The 14,469-nt window shown below is 37.0% G+C and overlaps 1 long non-coding RNA gene across 3 annotated transcripts in view; it reads left to right on the top strand.

Moving 5' to 3' along the window:
- The window catches only part of LOC309651368, a 334,574-nt gene that overhangs the window by 88,284 nt on the left and 231,821 nt on the right, over positions 1 to 14,469 (top strand). The gene's annotated exons all lie outside the window — the stretch shown is intronic.

Here is a 14,469-nt window from a genome sequence, read left to right as displayed (position 1 = left end):
TACTTGCTTTATTCATGAAACAACCTGTCTTGGATCCTTGCATATAATCATAAAGAGATATCCCTTTTTTAAACATTTCTATTCAGCATGTGAAAGCACCATAATTTAGTTGATCATTCTTATGCTAGCTGATTTTTTTTAATCTTTTGCTCTTCAAAAACTACAATAAACTTTCTATATAACTCTTCAAATATATTTGCTTATACTCTACATTCCATATATATATATATATATATATATATATATATATACACACACACACATATGTATATCAGTTATTTAAATTTTTCCTTCATATAGAGTATAGAAGTGGTTTCTGTTATATTTTGTTTTAATTAACTCTAAGCTAGGTCACTTCATTCATAAGCATTTCTATAGCAGATAAGATTGTTCTGTGTTCTGCCATCCTTTAAGTTAAATTTTATGATGCTATTTCATTGAAGCATAATTTACAAACAATAAAGTGATATGAAGTATTGAGTTACATTTTGCTGACAGTTTTGTCAACATGAGATTTCCACCTAAATCAAGACAAAATATTTTCAAGACCCCAGACAGTTTCCTCATGCTGCTCCAGGTCAATCCTCAGTATACACAGGCAACCACTTTTAGATTTTCTCCTGGGAGGTTAGTTCTGCCTGTTGTAGACTTCCTGTATAGTGTATATCTTGTTGTGCCTGGCTTCTTCTTCTTAACATGATGTTTGTGAGAACTATCCACGTTGTTGTAAGTATTCACAGGTTATTCCTTTTTAAATTGCTGAACAGGAATCCACTGCATAAATACAGCATATTTGTTTAGCCTTTCTCCAATTAATAGACACTTAAGTTGTTCCCAATTTTTGAATATTTTGAATAATGTCACTGTGAAAATTCTTGTAAATGTCATTTTTTGTAGATACGTTTTTATTTCTCTTGGGTAAATATGTAGGAGTGGAATTTAATTGTGTTTTCCCCCCACATACTTGGTGATATAGTTTCTGTTTCCTTAGTTTGCATGTATGTTTGAAGATACGTATTTCTTCAAGTGACTTACAATTTTATGATCTATGTTTTGTATTTTCATTCTTATATTTAGAACTCCCAGTAATATACTGAAGCCACTCTTGTGGTTTATAGATTTTATAGCATCTTTTGACTTCTTGTTATGAAACATAAGCAAACTGGTAGGTTTCACTTCTCCTGTTTCCTATTTTCACTTGTAATTTTTAATATTTATTAATTATAGCATTGTTTCCATTATGGTAAGGCTATGGCCTTTCCCTCCTGTTATAAACCATAATTACCACAAGTGTTTAGCTTTAGTCTATATTTAAGTTTTAAGTGATGGACATCAGTTTCTTAATTCATTTCATTGCTTGGATTTTATCTGTTTTGGGGGTGGGGAATGTAATAATTAACACTACATTTTCAAAAACATTTTCAAGCTTCTTGATATTAATTAACTATTTTAATCTCAAAACCTCTGTGAGTTATTTAGATGCTTACTATTATTCTCACCTTACAGATCAGGAAGTTTGATCAGCAGAATGTTAAAAGACCTTGAAAAAGTTTGCAGAGCTTCTAAGTGTTAGAGCCATACTTCCAACCCAGCATGTTCCTGAAACAAGATAACTCATGACTTTGGTACTTGCTGGGTACAGCAGGCCACATAGCTTGCCTGCTGCCAATCAGGTATATGAAGGGTCATCTCTGCCTTGTGGGGAACAAGCCAGGAGCTCCAGTTCCAGGTCCCTTTCATCTCTGTGGTTTTGGATTAGTCTGCAGGAAGCACTTGTGTGCAATTAGAATGCAGACGGGAAGGGAAGTTATTACCCTCCTTGGGGAACTGCAGCTGGATGCATTCGCAGTCGGGACATACACTTCCGGTAAAATCATTGAGGTTGAGGTGGTTGTTGGAGCTTCACTGGGATTCTTGTCCTTTAATAGTGGCTCCCCACAAGCTCTTGGGAGCCACTGCTTCAGCCTCAGCCAGACGTCAATAAAGATAGATTCCTTGGCCTTCATGTTCCCAGCTCCTCTGAGAGTTGCAAATCCCCTGATTCCCTAAAATAAAACTCATAGGTTTACTTCTATGATTCTCACTGGGTATTGACTGATACTGTTTGTGATACAGTAAGTGATTTCTAGGGAAACCCCAGACATGGTGTATTCATCTATTGCTGCCGTAACAAGTCCACACAGCGTGGAGGCTTGAAGAACACACATTTATCACCTTATAGTTCTGAAAGTCAAAAGCGCGGCACGGTCTCACCAGGCTAAAATGAAGGCTATGTTCCTTATTCGAGGTTCTTCAGGAGGATCACGTCCTTACTCAAGGAGTTGTCGGCAGATTTCAGTTCATTGCAGCTGTGGGACTGAGATGCTCCTTTCCTTGCTGGCTGTCAGCTGAGGGTCCTTTCAGGTTCTTGAGGCCAGTTCTTGACTCATGACCCCTTCTTCCATCTTCAGGGTAGCAGCATGGTCTCAAGTCCTTACCCATGGACTCTGCCCTCCTTTCTTCCATCTCATTGCTCTGACCCACTCTTCTGCCTTCTCTTCCACTTTTAAGAATTCCTGTGAAAATATTGGACCATCTAGATAATCCAAGATAATCTCCCCAACTCAAGGTCCTTAATCTTAACCACGTTGGCAAAGCTCCACTGCCCGGGAATTAGGGTGTGGGAATCTTTTGGGGACAGTTATTCTTCCTAGCATAGATGGAAATTTGGAATTGGATTTCTCATCTGATTCTGTTTAATGGGAATAGTGCCTCATTGTCAGTGGGAAATGAAATGGGACATGGTGATATATGGCATGCACTCCGATGTCAGATTGTTAAATTGCTCTTGGTTTCATGTGTTCAAAGAATTGCCTTTGAGAGACTAGGTGGCTGTTGTAATGGTTGTTTTTATTGCTAATATTGGCAATAATACAAAAATTAATGGGTAAGCACTGTGGAGTCTACTGAATACTTCTTGTTCCAGGGAAAATTGCAAAAAGAGAATAAAAAGAGCTTTTTATTCAACTCTAGCCATGGATAAAGAACCAGACACTTATATGCTAAATTACTATTTATTTTTTATAGCTATGTAACAAAGATTTCTGAACAAAATTCTGAACCAGACCCCACAGGTAAATTGCAAGGCAGGGTAGATTTATAACTTTGCCTCATCTCTTAAGCTACTGTGTGACACTGATTGTTAAAAAGTGGGATCCTAGAAATTGGAATGGTAAGATTTGTGCAAATTCCATTTTATACACTGAGTACTGTTCAATACCTGGAGTACTGTGGAACCTCTCTTCACGTCGTGAGACTGTTAGCCTTTTCCTGACCCAGCAGCCTTGTAGCAGTCTCAGCTGGAGCACTAGCCTGGAAAGGGACGACTCTTCTCCCAGGACCAATTTGCACCATCTCTAAGGTCTCTGTTTCGAGACTCATAGCTGGAGTTATTTACTAGAAAAGGTACCCGACATCCAGAACTAACTTTGCAATTAGCATTAATAAAAACAGAGGAAATCTGTGTCAGATGATGAATTAAGATGAATAAGGGAGGAAAACCAGTGATCTTAGATTAAAGTAAATATATTTGCACTCACACACTGCCAAGAGATTCTAAATTTGAGGTGGTTGCTTGAACATCTTGTAGTGGCTCTAAAATTTACCTGGTGAGTGATTGAAAATTGTGCTCAACGTGACCTACATTAAATCAAATTAAGTCGAATTAAGATCTCCCTTGATATACTGTAGAAACAGGAATTGAAAGACTTGAGAAGGGAATGATAGGGTAGATTTGCTGTGATACCTGCCCCCTCCCCATAATCACGTCCCCTGGGTTGTCTGGAGGCTACGGAGGCACTGAGGGAAGTGTCAGCATGCCCTAAGGTTGCTGTGCCTGTTCCCTGCAAGCCAGTGGGCACATTAGGAACTCTGGTATTGAAATGAATTCCTCAGTCGAATGGGAATGATGGGATCACCCAGCAATAGCCTCTGCTGAGCTGCAAAAACAAACTTCCAGCGACAAAGTGAGCATAGTCCCCACTAGATGGCAGAGTCAGAGCAATTAAAAGAAAAAAGAACAGTCTGACACAGACACGTTTTTGTCAGCCACTAATTGATGGTGGTGCCCTTCGAAACTATAGAACAGGCCAGTATGCTAGTGTCTTTCCTAATCTGTGTAATTAATGCCTCTAATCACCAAGTAGAAGTGTCACAGCTGAGTGCCCAGCCTGTCACGATGGAGGCCAACATTGGACCCGATGTACAGCCTCTTTTACTTCAGTTGTGTTTCCTTATTTCTGGTCATAAACTATGTTTGGGTTTCCTTTAGCAAGTTCCATCTTCCAGGCTCTCCAGTTATTCCTATAGTGGGGTCCCTTCATGTATCTTCCTTATTTATTGTTCTCTTTCAATCACTTTTCCCCTCTTTCTTCCTTTACATTCCTTCCCCTTCACGTTCCTTACATACGTCCTCTGGCTCCAGGTCATGGTTTTCTAAGCGAGGTGTCCTTAGGCACCAGAGGGCCGCACCACCTCTTTTGGGAAACTCTGCTTTCTGAGTTGTATTTTCTTCTTTACCCAGAGCTCTGCTCTTTATGGTCTGTGGCTTTGGGTTCTCTCTTTTCTAGATATTTTAAAGAGGTAGTTTTAGTGTCTATCTCTATTTTCATGGTTTTAAATTCCTCTTCAGGAAGGAAAATGCAGTAGAAATTACCTTAACATTTTTAATTTAAAGCCTTTTCAGATGTTTCCATTTAGTAGATAAAATATTTCCACCTTATGAGAAGATAGCGCAGGCTCAGCCAGGTGAAAATTATCAAGGGTAAGTGTAGTATCTGCATAACTAAGTTTTAAATTTTTCAAGATAGAAAAAAATGTGTGAATTGTATCTCATAGCTTATATGATAAAAGACTTAAGATTTTAGTTAAGTGTTGTCTTGCTTCCAAAAGACCTAAGGGGACCTTAGGGTGCAGATAGTGAGCTATAGTAGCCTAAAAGAGAGAAAAAGGTGAGTATTACCCTGAGACTTAGATGAATTATATATAGATTATTAGGTTTATTTCTAAAGTCCTCATCAGAGTAGAAAATACATAAAGAAGAAAGAAATGACGAAGCACCAGTGTTTAGCTTGGAAACAGAACATTATGGTGTGGTCATGATTTTCATCTCTACGTATTTGTATAAAAGAAAAATAGAATGATATTCCTGGGTTTATTTCTAAATGAATAAACAGCCTAATAAGCAAAATCTTGAAAGTTACTGGAAGGCAAATTTTATTTCAGCATAAGCAAACATTTCTTAAACATTTTAAGTTTGAGAAGAGAAATTGTAGAGTTTTGGGATAGACTATTATATTCTGTTACTGGAAGATAAACATGGATGATCTGTTTTCATAAGTGTAAAAGGAGGAAACTGGAATATAAGACTTATTCACGTGGAAATCTAAGTTTTCTAAGCAACCTCTACTTCCTCCTCGACCTTTGACTTGCATAAATTTTAAGGTATATAAACAAAAATATCCAAAAACAAGAAAATGCAAGGTATTTTATTCACTCATCCTAACTAGACTGTTATTTGCAGTTAGAATGGATGCTATTTACTATATTCTCTAAGTGAAGCATTCTGCTGGAAACTCTACATTTACACTATCTCTAATTCTAGTAACCATCCCAAAAGTTAAGCATTACAACTTTCATTTAACAAATGAGAACATCAAAACATTAGAAAGCATAACTAACTCACCCAAGGTAGAACACCCGCTAGATGGCGGCAGTAAGTTTTGACCCAGGGCTTCCTGACCCCAAACCACGCTATCTTCACTACTGTCTATGAAATAATATCAGGAGGGCTGACACCACTTCATCAGCCACAACTCGTAACAAAACGTGTTGACAATACAATAATTCATTAAATGTTTCGTATGAACGACTAATTGAATAGAAGAGGATCAGGATAAAATACAAGGTTAATAGACTTTCCAAATGGCTACTATCTAGAAAGAAATATTCAGACTCACGACTATGGACAACCAAAAGTCACATCCTATTACAGAGATACTTATTCCTGATTCGGATATTAGAGGAATTATTTAGTGAGCAGTAGCAGAAGAGATACGCACATATGCTGTCTGTTGATTTGTGACATTATGTTGAAATTACGTGTGTAAATCTATCTCCTCTGTTGAAATGTAAACTCCACCAAGCCAGGAACCATGTCTGTATGTCTGGGTTATTTTTGTATCTGGATATAAGCACAGTGATAAGTACGTAGTAGGTGTTCAGAAGTGGTCATCAGATAAAGTCAGTGTCACAGAAGAGCATTCAGCTGTCCTGGAAGGACCAAATCCCAGCATCTAACATTTGACTCATTGATGAAATACAGCTATATTGAGGCAGATGGGATCTTAGTTGTGGTTGCAGGGCTTAGGATGGAGAATATTAACCACAGAGCCCAGACCTCTGAGGAGTTCACAGTTTAGTCAGTGATGTAGACAGTCACTAATAAAAAATGAAGGTCCAGATTAATACTATAAAAAGTATTGTGATAAACATGCATATAATTTACTGGCTTGGTCAGATATGAGGCACTCTATATATAAACTTCATTTAATCCTCATAATTATTCTGTGATGTGAGGAATATTATTTAAACTTTACAGATTCATTTATCTGTCCATCCATCTGTCCTTTCATCTGTCCTTCCTTCCTCCATCATCCATCCAACCATCTATCCATCTATTTATCCTTCTATCCATCCATTCAGTCCATCCGTCTGTTCATCTGTTTATTCAGTGAATAGTTATGAATTGCTAAACTTTGTGATAAATGCTGTGCTATGCTTTGAGAACTTAGTAGTGAAAAATAAATACAAGTTCTCTTACACATTATGGTGTGGCAAGAAAGAATGATTTTAATAAGAAACATTACTAAAGAGAACTGTAGCGGGTTTATTGGAAGCCACCATATAACAGATAGTGCTCTGAGGTAGGCGACATTGCTGTCCCCATTTACAAATTATGGAACCAAGGGACAGAATGTTTGCATCATTCACCCACAGTAACCAAGCTAGTGAGCAGCAGAGCCAAGCACCATTCCAATCCGTGCAGCTTGCCTCCTAAACCGCACTTCCTAGAAACCTTTCACCTGGGAAATATTTGACTGTAATTTCCTAGGTGAATGTAGAAAAAGAAGCACATCTCTCTTGAATAAGAAAAAGATGGGTGAGAATCAACAGTAGCTTAGAGAATCTCCATTGTACATTACACAACTAGTTAGGAACACAGTGTCAACCAGAACCAGCCCTCCTGACTTATTGCTCGTCCACATGACGGTTCTGATCTAGCCTCTCATTAAGTTGCTTCCTGAGAGGTGGCACTGGTCCCCATATTGCGTGTGTGTGAATACGCTGATTCCAGCACTGTACCTGGCGCACAGTAAATAAACAGTAAATCCCGGATTTATGTGCAGCCCGACTGTAACCTTTCTGAAGTCGTCAAAGAAGGATATTTTTTGTCTGGAGCTGCTTCTTATTTTATATACAAATATAAAATAAAAAATAAAATTAAAAATTGGCAAATTTGAAAAGCAACAATAGTAAGTTCAAAATAGCAACATTCAAACCATGTTAGGCTATGAGACACATCAAGAATTTTCATACCTACGATTTTCACACCAAGTTCTGCAAAATCTCTAGTTGCACAAGAAACTCCTCAGTGTCCTCAAAAGGCATGGGGACGGGAAAGGGGGGAGCATCAAGCTGGGTGCACATTTGAGAGGGGTTGGGAGAAACAGTGGACCCTTCAACCAAAGCAGCTCTAATACAGCTAATATTTTACCTATTTGCGGAGTATGTAAAATGTAGTTAGAAAAAAGATGCTACTGAAAAGTGTTTAAAACTAGTCAGCTAAGTTACCTAACTCGGTTTTCTGGGGTCTGTTAGTTGAATAATGTTAGATGCTTCCCCATGACAGGACAACCTGCTGCAGGCTCTTTCCTCCCTACTGAGTTTTAATTCTTCAAGGACACATATGTACACATATGTACATACAAAACACAGATGTAGCTAACTGCTGAATGAGAATATACCTAGTTCTAAATTTATAAAAGCTATGAAAGACCAATTCTATACTATAAGCCAAAGAACTGAACTATTGCTGTCTTTTCATTTTCCCATCCATCAATACTTAAAAATTGAATAAAAATTCAATCACCTAATTAGAAAGTTTTTAATGAATTACCCAAATCCACACCCACTCTGGGACATCTTTAACCTTTCTGTTAACTTCATGGTAAATGGTATAGGACTGGGTTTTATTAGGGAAAGTACAGTCATTATTCCCTTTAAGTTAATTGCTCAGAAATAAGTGACCTACCAGGTAGTTACAGGAAAGAAGAAATACTGTATTAAGTTGTGTGTACAATTTATGAAAAAAGAGGAAGTGTCACTCATGAATTAATTTTACTTCTAAGTAATAAATACAATTTTTAAATATTAAAAGTAAAACAGCTCACAAAAGAAGGTCATTTTTTAAAGAGTAACGTATATAAATTACTAATGTCATATTCTAATTTTCACATCACAATCTCATGAATAATAATTAATCAATAGAAATGCCTTATTTAAAGAAAAGTTGGAAATTATTAATAAATTCTAAAACTGATTTTTATCGCTGAATTTTATATAAAGGAAGCTGATTTTAAATTTCTCATTATCAAAAGTATGTTAACATGGAACATTATTCTAAAAGCTCTATTATTCTGATCACAATATATTGAGAAAATTAATTAATTGAAGATGTGTCCTGATATATTCCACTTATACTGGAAACAGTTTAAAAGATATGCTGTGTGTTTTCAAGTAAGTAATGTAAGGTCCTCCATAGGGTGACTTTCAGTCTTTGTGGGTTTATGTGGTTTTCTTCATCCCTCCCAGAACAATCAATGCATTCCAGATATTTAAAGCCAGAGAATGTACCTAATGCCACTGAACTATACACTTAAAAATGGCTAAGGTAGTAAATTTTAGGTTATGTGTATTTTACCACAATAAAAAAATGAGAAAAAAAATAAAAATTAGAAACAATGCGAATTTCAGTACAGTGAGAACAGATCGTTAAGCATGGGACCTTCCTGAGGGCTGGACCCCCTGGGTGCACAGATATGCCTGCTGAGTGCCAGACTCTGCTGAATTCTGGAGATGGGAAAGTGAATAAGGTGCATCTCTGTCCTAAAGAGAACCAGAGTCTCCTTGTAGAATCGGATCCCAGTCCAAAGGGTGGCGCTGGCATGGGCGCTCCAGGAGCCCAGAGCAGCACCTGATCCAGCCTGTGGGAGTCCGGGGAGAGGTGTCTGAGCTGAGAGATACGGATGGAGAGGAGGTGGTAGCTGGAGAGACGGGAGAGGTATCCAGGCATGACCCTCGGAGTCACAGCGGAGAAGAGGGCAGGAGGGGACCGGAACCATCAGGGGTCCGGTTCGCTGTGTGAGGGCCAAGGGCAGGGTGGGTGGGAGCGAGGAGCAGGGAGGCGCTGGTTAAGAAGAGCTTGGCACTCTCTCTGCCAAATATTTAAACGTGAAAAGGATTTTAAGTGATATGGCCAAATGTATATTTAAGTTGAATTATTTTTTTTAACATCCTTATTGGAGTATAATTGCTTTACAATGTTGTTAGTTTCTGCTATATAACAAAGTGAATCAGCTATATGTATACATATATCCCCATATCCCCTCCCTCTTGTGTCTCCCTCCCTCCCTCCCTATCCCACCCCTCTAGGTGGTCACATAGCAACGAGCTGATCTCCCTGTGCCATGCGGCTGCTTCCCACTAGCTATCTGTTCTACATTTGGTAGTGTATATATGTCCATGCCACTCTCTCACTTCGTCCCAGCTTACCCTTCCCCCTCCCCGTGTCCTCAAGTCCATTACATATAGTTTCCAGAGAAAATATATATTTATATATTTCCTGGAAAAAAATCTTGCCATTTAATAACTCAAGCAGTTGTTAGCTTGGCTGAAGGTGTATCAGGTTAAACATATCAATCTCCACAGCTTAGTCATTTTTATATCCACAATCAACACAATCTGATTAAATTAAATAACCGGATTTTATATATATATATATACATCTTGCCAAAAGCAGAATAATATATAATTGTAAGTAAATTTAATGGGTAGAGTCTTCTTTTCTGCTTTTGTTTGTCTGTTGTTTGTATTAGTACTTTACATCCCCAGAAATTAAAACAATATTCTGTATATAAAATGTGCTCACTAAACATTTGTTAAATGAACATATGAATAAATGAATACATGAAGTCAAGTATGAGATACAAAGATAAAAATCCATTTTCAAATTGATTCAATAGACAATGGAGGAAAAGAAGAAATAAGGTAGCATAAGGTAACTAAACAATTATGTCAATGACACTGGTTCCAAATACACTGATACATAAAGAACTTGTGAGACATTAATTTTATATGGTAGGGGAGCAAATCCAGACTTCCGTAAAATAATTTAAATATTTTTCCATGCAATCATTCACCATGCATTCCTACTTACAGAATGAGTAAAATCCAGTTACTTTAAAGAAATAAACCCGGAAACTAGCATACCATTACTAGTCTGTATTTCAAAAGTATAATTAAAAATCAAAAACAGTAATGCATTTATGCATCTGTAAAGTTGAAGCCTTGATAGAAATTCTGTTAAGATTTCTTGCTACACAATTGAAGCTTGCTATACAGCTGAGAATATAAGAATATATCTTTAAGGTATGAAATGAAAAGTTTTAAAGTATAAGCCTCATCTGTAATTGATTTAGGATTATTTTCAGTAAAACAACATTTTTTCTCACTAAAAGTAAAGTTTACATTGCCATCTCAATAATATATAAATATCTATTTCAAAATTTTATTTATAGAAATTTATTGAATTGTTCTTCATCAGGTTATTTATTTTTCTAATTTAGCTAAGCATCTATTTTCCTATTCTTCCCCATTTTGTTTTATGGTGTATCGATTTGATCGTTTGACTGTTGATCACCTGTAACATTTATTTCCTTGCCTGACGTGGATCCCGGAGGCTCCCACTTTAATCAAATTATCCATGTTGTTTTCATACTTCGTTTTCCTTTTTGCTCCTGTTTTTCTTTCTCCTTAGTCTGAAATTTTATTTACTACTTTACACATGAAGAACTTCTTCTGCTTTCTAGCTTTTTGCATATCCAGCATTATTTTTAGACAAATATGATTTAAAATGCAATTAAACATTCAATAGAATTGCAGGAAAATAGCACTTTTATGGCACTTTCATTTTCATTTATAGGAATGAACTGATTGTCTCTAGAGAAAACTTACCATTCCTTCAGTCATTTTAAGGAAAATACAAATAGAACAACTAAGTAGTACAAATAAGATAAAAACAAATATATCATCAAGGTCCAGAAAACACTATCACTACCTTAGTGAGAAATATGATGAAAAGTGATTTTTGCTTTAGCAACAGTCTCAGAGAGAGTATCTACCTTAAAACGCTTGATAGCTCTACTGTCGATAAAAGAAAGTTTTAAGGCTTGAAATGAATATTAATTATTTATTATTTATATGTATTTATACAAAATTATTTATATGTATTTGTGTATATGTATATGTATGTATGTGTGTATATGTCCATATGTGCGTACATGCATATATGTGTGTATGTAGGTGTGTATGTGTGTATAAGTAAGTGTATGTGTTTATGTATGTGTATATATATATGTGCATATTTGTGTGCATCATATGTGTGTTTGTATGTATTTGTGTGTGTATATATGCATGTATATAATTTTCAAGTAAAACCAGTGCAGACCTGCTATCATTATAACGGGTCATGGAAAGTTTCACTTTTTTAGCTCTTACTAAAACATAAAAATTGCTACCCTTGGGACAAATAAATAATATGGATGTTTTTGCATCATGACAAATGTATGAATAAAACTTATATTAGTTTTTGTCAGTATACTTGTTTTTCATCTGTACCAGCAAATTAATATTTATAATAAGGAAGATGATTAAAAATTCATTGTTCATGGAGTAAAAAACCTAAAAGTCTGAAATCATTCTGTCATTAGAAATCACCCAATGTAATTTCTCACCCAAAGAAGGCATCCCTTTGCTTTAGCCTAAGGACATAATCTATAAAAATTAACACATATATTCACACGTGGGAATAGTTGTGGGAAGCCACAACTATTCAATTAATTGACACATTTATAAGTGACAATTTGATATGTTCTAAACTGCTCAGATAGGTAGAAGATACAGAAGTTCAAGTTTCTTAAGTAAAGTAATAATAGATCATTCATTATTGCACTCCCCAATGTTTTTAGTACATGGAAGCAAATCCACTTCATGTATAGTAATTCAGTTCACATTAACAGCTTTGCCCTCTGGGACTTAAAAAATTCTTCTTTGGGGAACAGAACGAGTACACATAAAATAGTAACAATTAAAATATGTAGGTTACAGGTACAGACTACTATATGTAAAATAGATAACCAACAAGGACCTACTGTATAGCACAGGGAAGTATATTCAATATCTTATAATAACCTATAATGGAAAAGAATTTGAAAAAGAATCACTTTGCTGTATACCTGTAACATTGTAAATCAACTATACTTCAATAAAAATTTTTTTAAATATGTAGTTTCTAAGAGTTTAGAGTAGAAATAACTCCATGAAAACCAGGATAATCATAAAAGGCTTTCTGTGAAGGATGCAACTGAATGTATGCTTTGAGGAATGTGTAATTTCAAAAGGTCATGACGTTCTACCTGAAGAAACAACATGAAAGGGAAAAGGGGGCAAGAATTAACATGTGTTACACAAGACAGGAATTAACCCTAATAAAAAGAAGGTATCTTTTGGAAAGAAATTGGATACAAAACTGTATACATAAAATGGGAGAGAATGTGGGATATCAAAAATCCCAGGAGTGGAAGGCTTACCTTCAATTGTAATTAAACAATTAGACTTAAAACACCTGTGGCAGGGTAGTGATTTAATGAAAACCGTTTAAAGAAAATGAATTTGTAGTGGTCATCAGAACTGAATAAACATGCTAGGGTTACAAGAGTGCTGCAGTTACCCTCACTTTAGATGGCTAGAGTTTGGAAAGAGTTTTGAGTGTAAGAAATGAGAGGCCAACTTAATGCTTAACATTGTAAAGAAAAAGTCCGAGATATATGTGATTGTGTCCAGATGTGGCACATGGAGTCGAATGTGACTGAAATTTTGAGGCTGGCTCAGCTGAGAGTATGGTGGCAGTATGGTCCGTGGTGGTGGCACGGACTAGAACAGCTGCTTGATGCAGACAGCACTGGAGCTGAATCAGGAGAAAGTTGGGTTCTTCCAGGAAGGGTCACGTGGAGTGATGGAGAGCAGTACTGGGGAGTGTCTGTAATTAGGAAGTGGGAGTAAAGGAGAGACCATTCAGTGGAAGAGAAAATTTGGGAGGCAAGACAAATATTACTGCGAGAGTAGGGTCTGAGGACATGGCCGGCGGGGACACTTCCAAGGAGGAAGCCCTGTCCACGAGGTTAGCTCTTGCTAAGGACAACTGCAGGGAGGTAGAGGCCAAACAGAGGTGGGAACATGGCAACATCGGGGTCATTCACCACTTTCAGGAATCTAGTTTTCAGCACAGTCCTGGTAATTGAAGAGCTGGCATCATGGAAAAAGGAAAAGGAAAGAGAACCCACAAGGGCCACTCAGTGAATGGAGTCCAGCCCCTCGACATCAGGTTGCCTCCGTAGGCTGACACTGCCAAGACATGCTCGACCTCTGGGGACGAAAGCTTGATTTTATGACTTACGACACTTGGGGCCACAACAAGGTAGAAAAATTGGAACTGAGATGCCAAAATAAAGCCAGGGCCTCAGAAGGACTGTACATTCTATACGAGGACTTTCTAGAGCAATTCCATTTGCCTAAAAAATGGCAACAAGAACTCGTTCTCTCTGGACATGCTCCAAGTCACACAAAATCATCCCTGACTACTTCATGGTCACTGTTCAGTCCTCCACTGTGACCGGGGTAGGCTCCACGTGGTCCAGGAACCCCCTAGCAATCCTAAACTTCAGTGGGCCCAGGTTGGTTGCATCCCTGGACACCTAGCCAAGGCAAAAGCAAATTTTCTTGGAATAGATGATGTGCTCAAATCTGGCCTCACGAGATTCTCACAAAGCAGTTATGAAATATATGAAGAAACAAGGCTCAGGTGTGAGAGCAAGCAGAATATCAAAAAGGCCCTCAGATATTGAATATTATGTAATCATTTAAAGTGTTTAAAGAAATAAGAGAGGGATGTCATAACACAAAGAAAGAAGGAAATATGATCAAAAGAGACCAAAAACATTTTACATAAATAAATATAAATTCCAGGCAAGTTGTTGAAGTTAAAAATCTCAGCGGACAGGCTGCTGATACAAGTAGAGAGCATACTTTACTTCA

The sequence above is a fragment of the Balaenoptera physalus genome (genome assembly GCF_965194825.1).
Source record: "Balaenoptera physalus genome assembly, chromosome: 21".
Taxonomy (NCBI): domain Eukaryota; kingdom Metazoa; phylum Chordata; class Mammalia; order Artiodactyla; family Balaenopteridae; genus Balaenoptera; species Balaenoptera physalus.
Note: the sequence above shows the minus strand (reverse complement) of the source record. Positions and strands in the feature narration are given on the sequence as shown.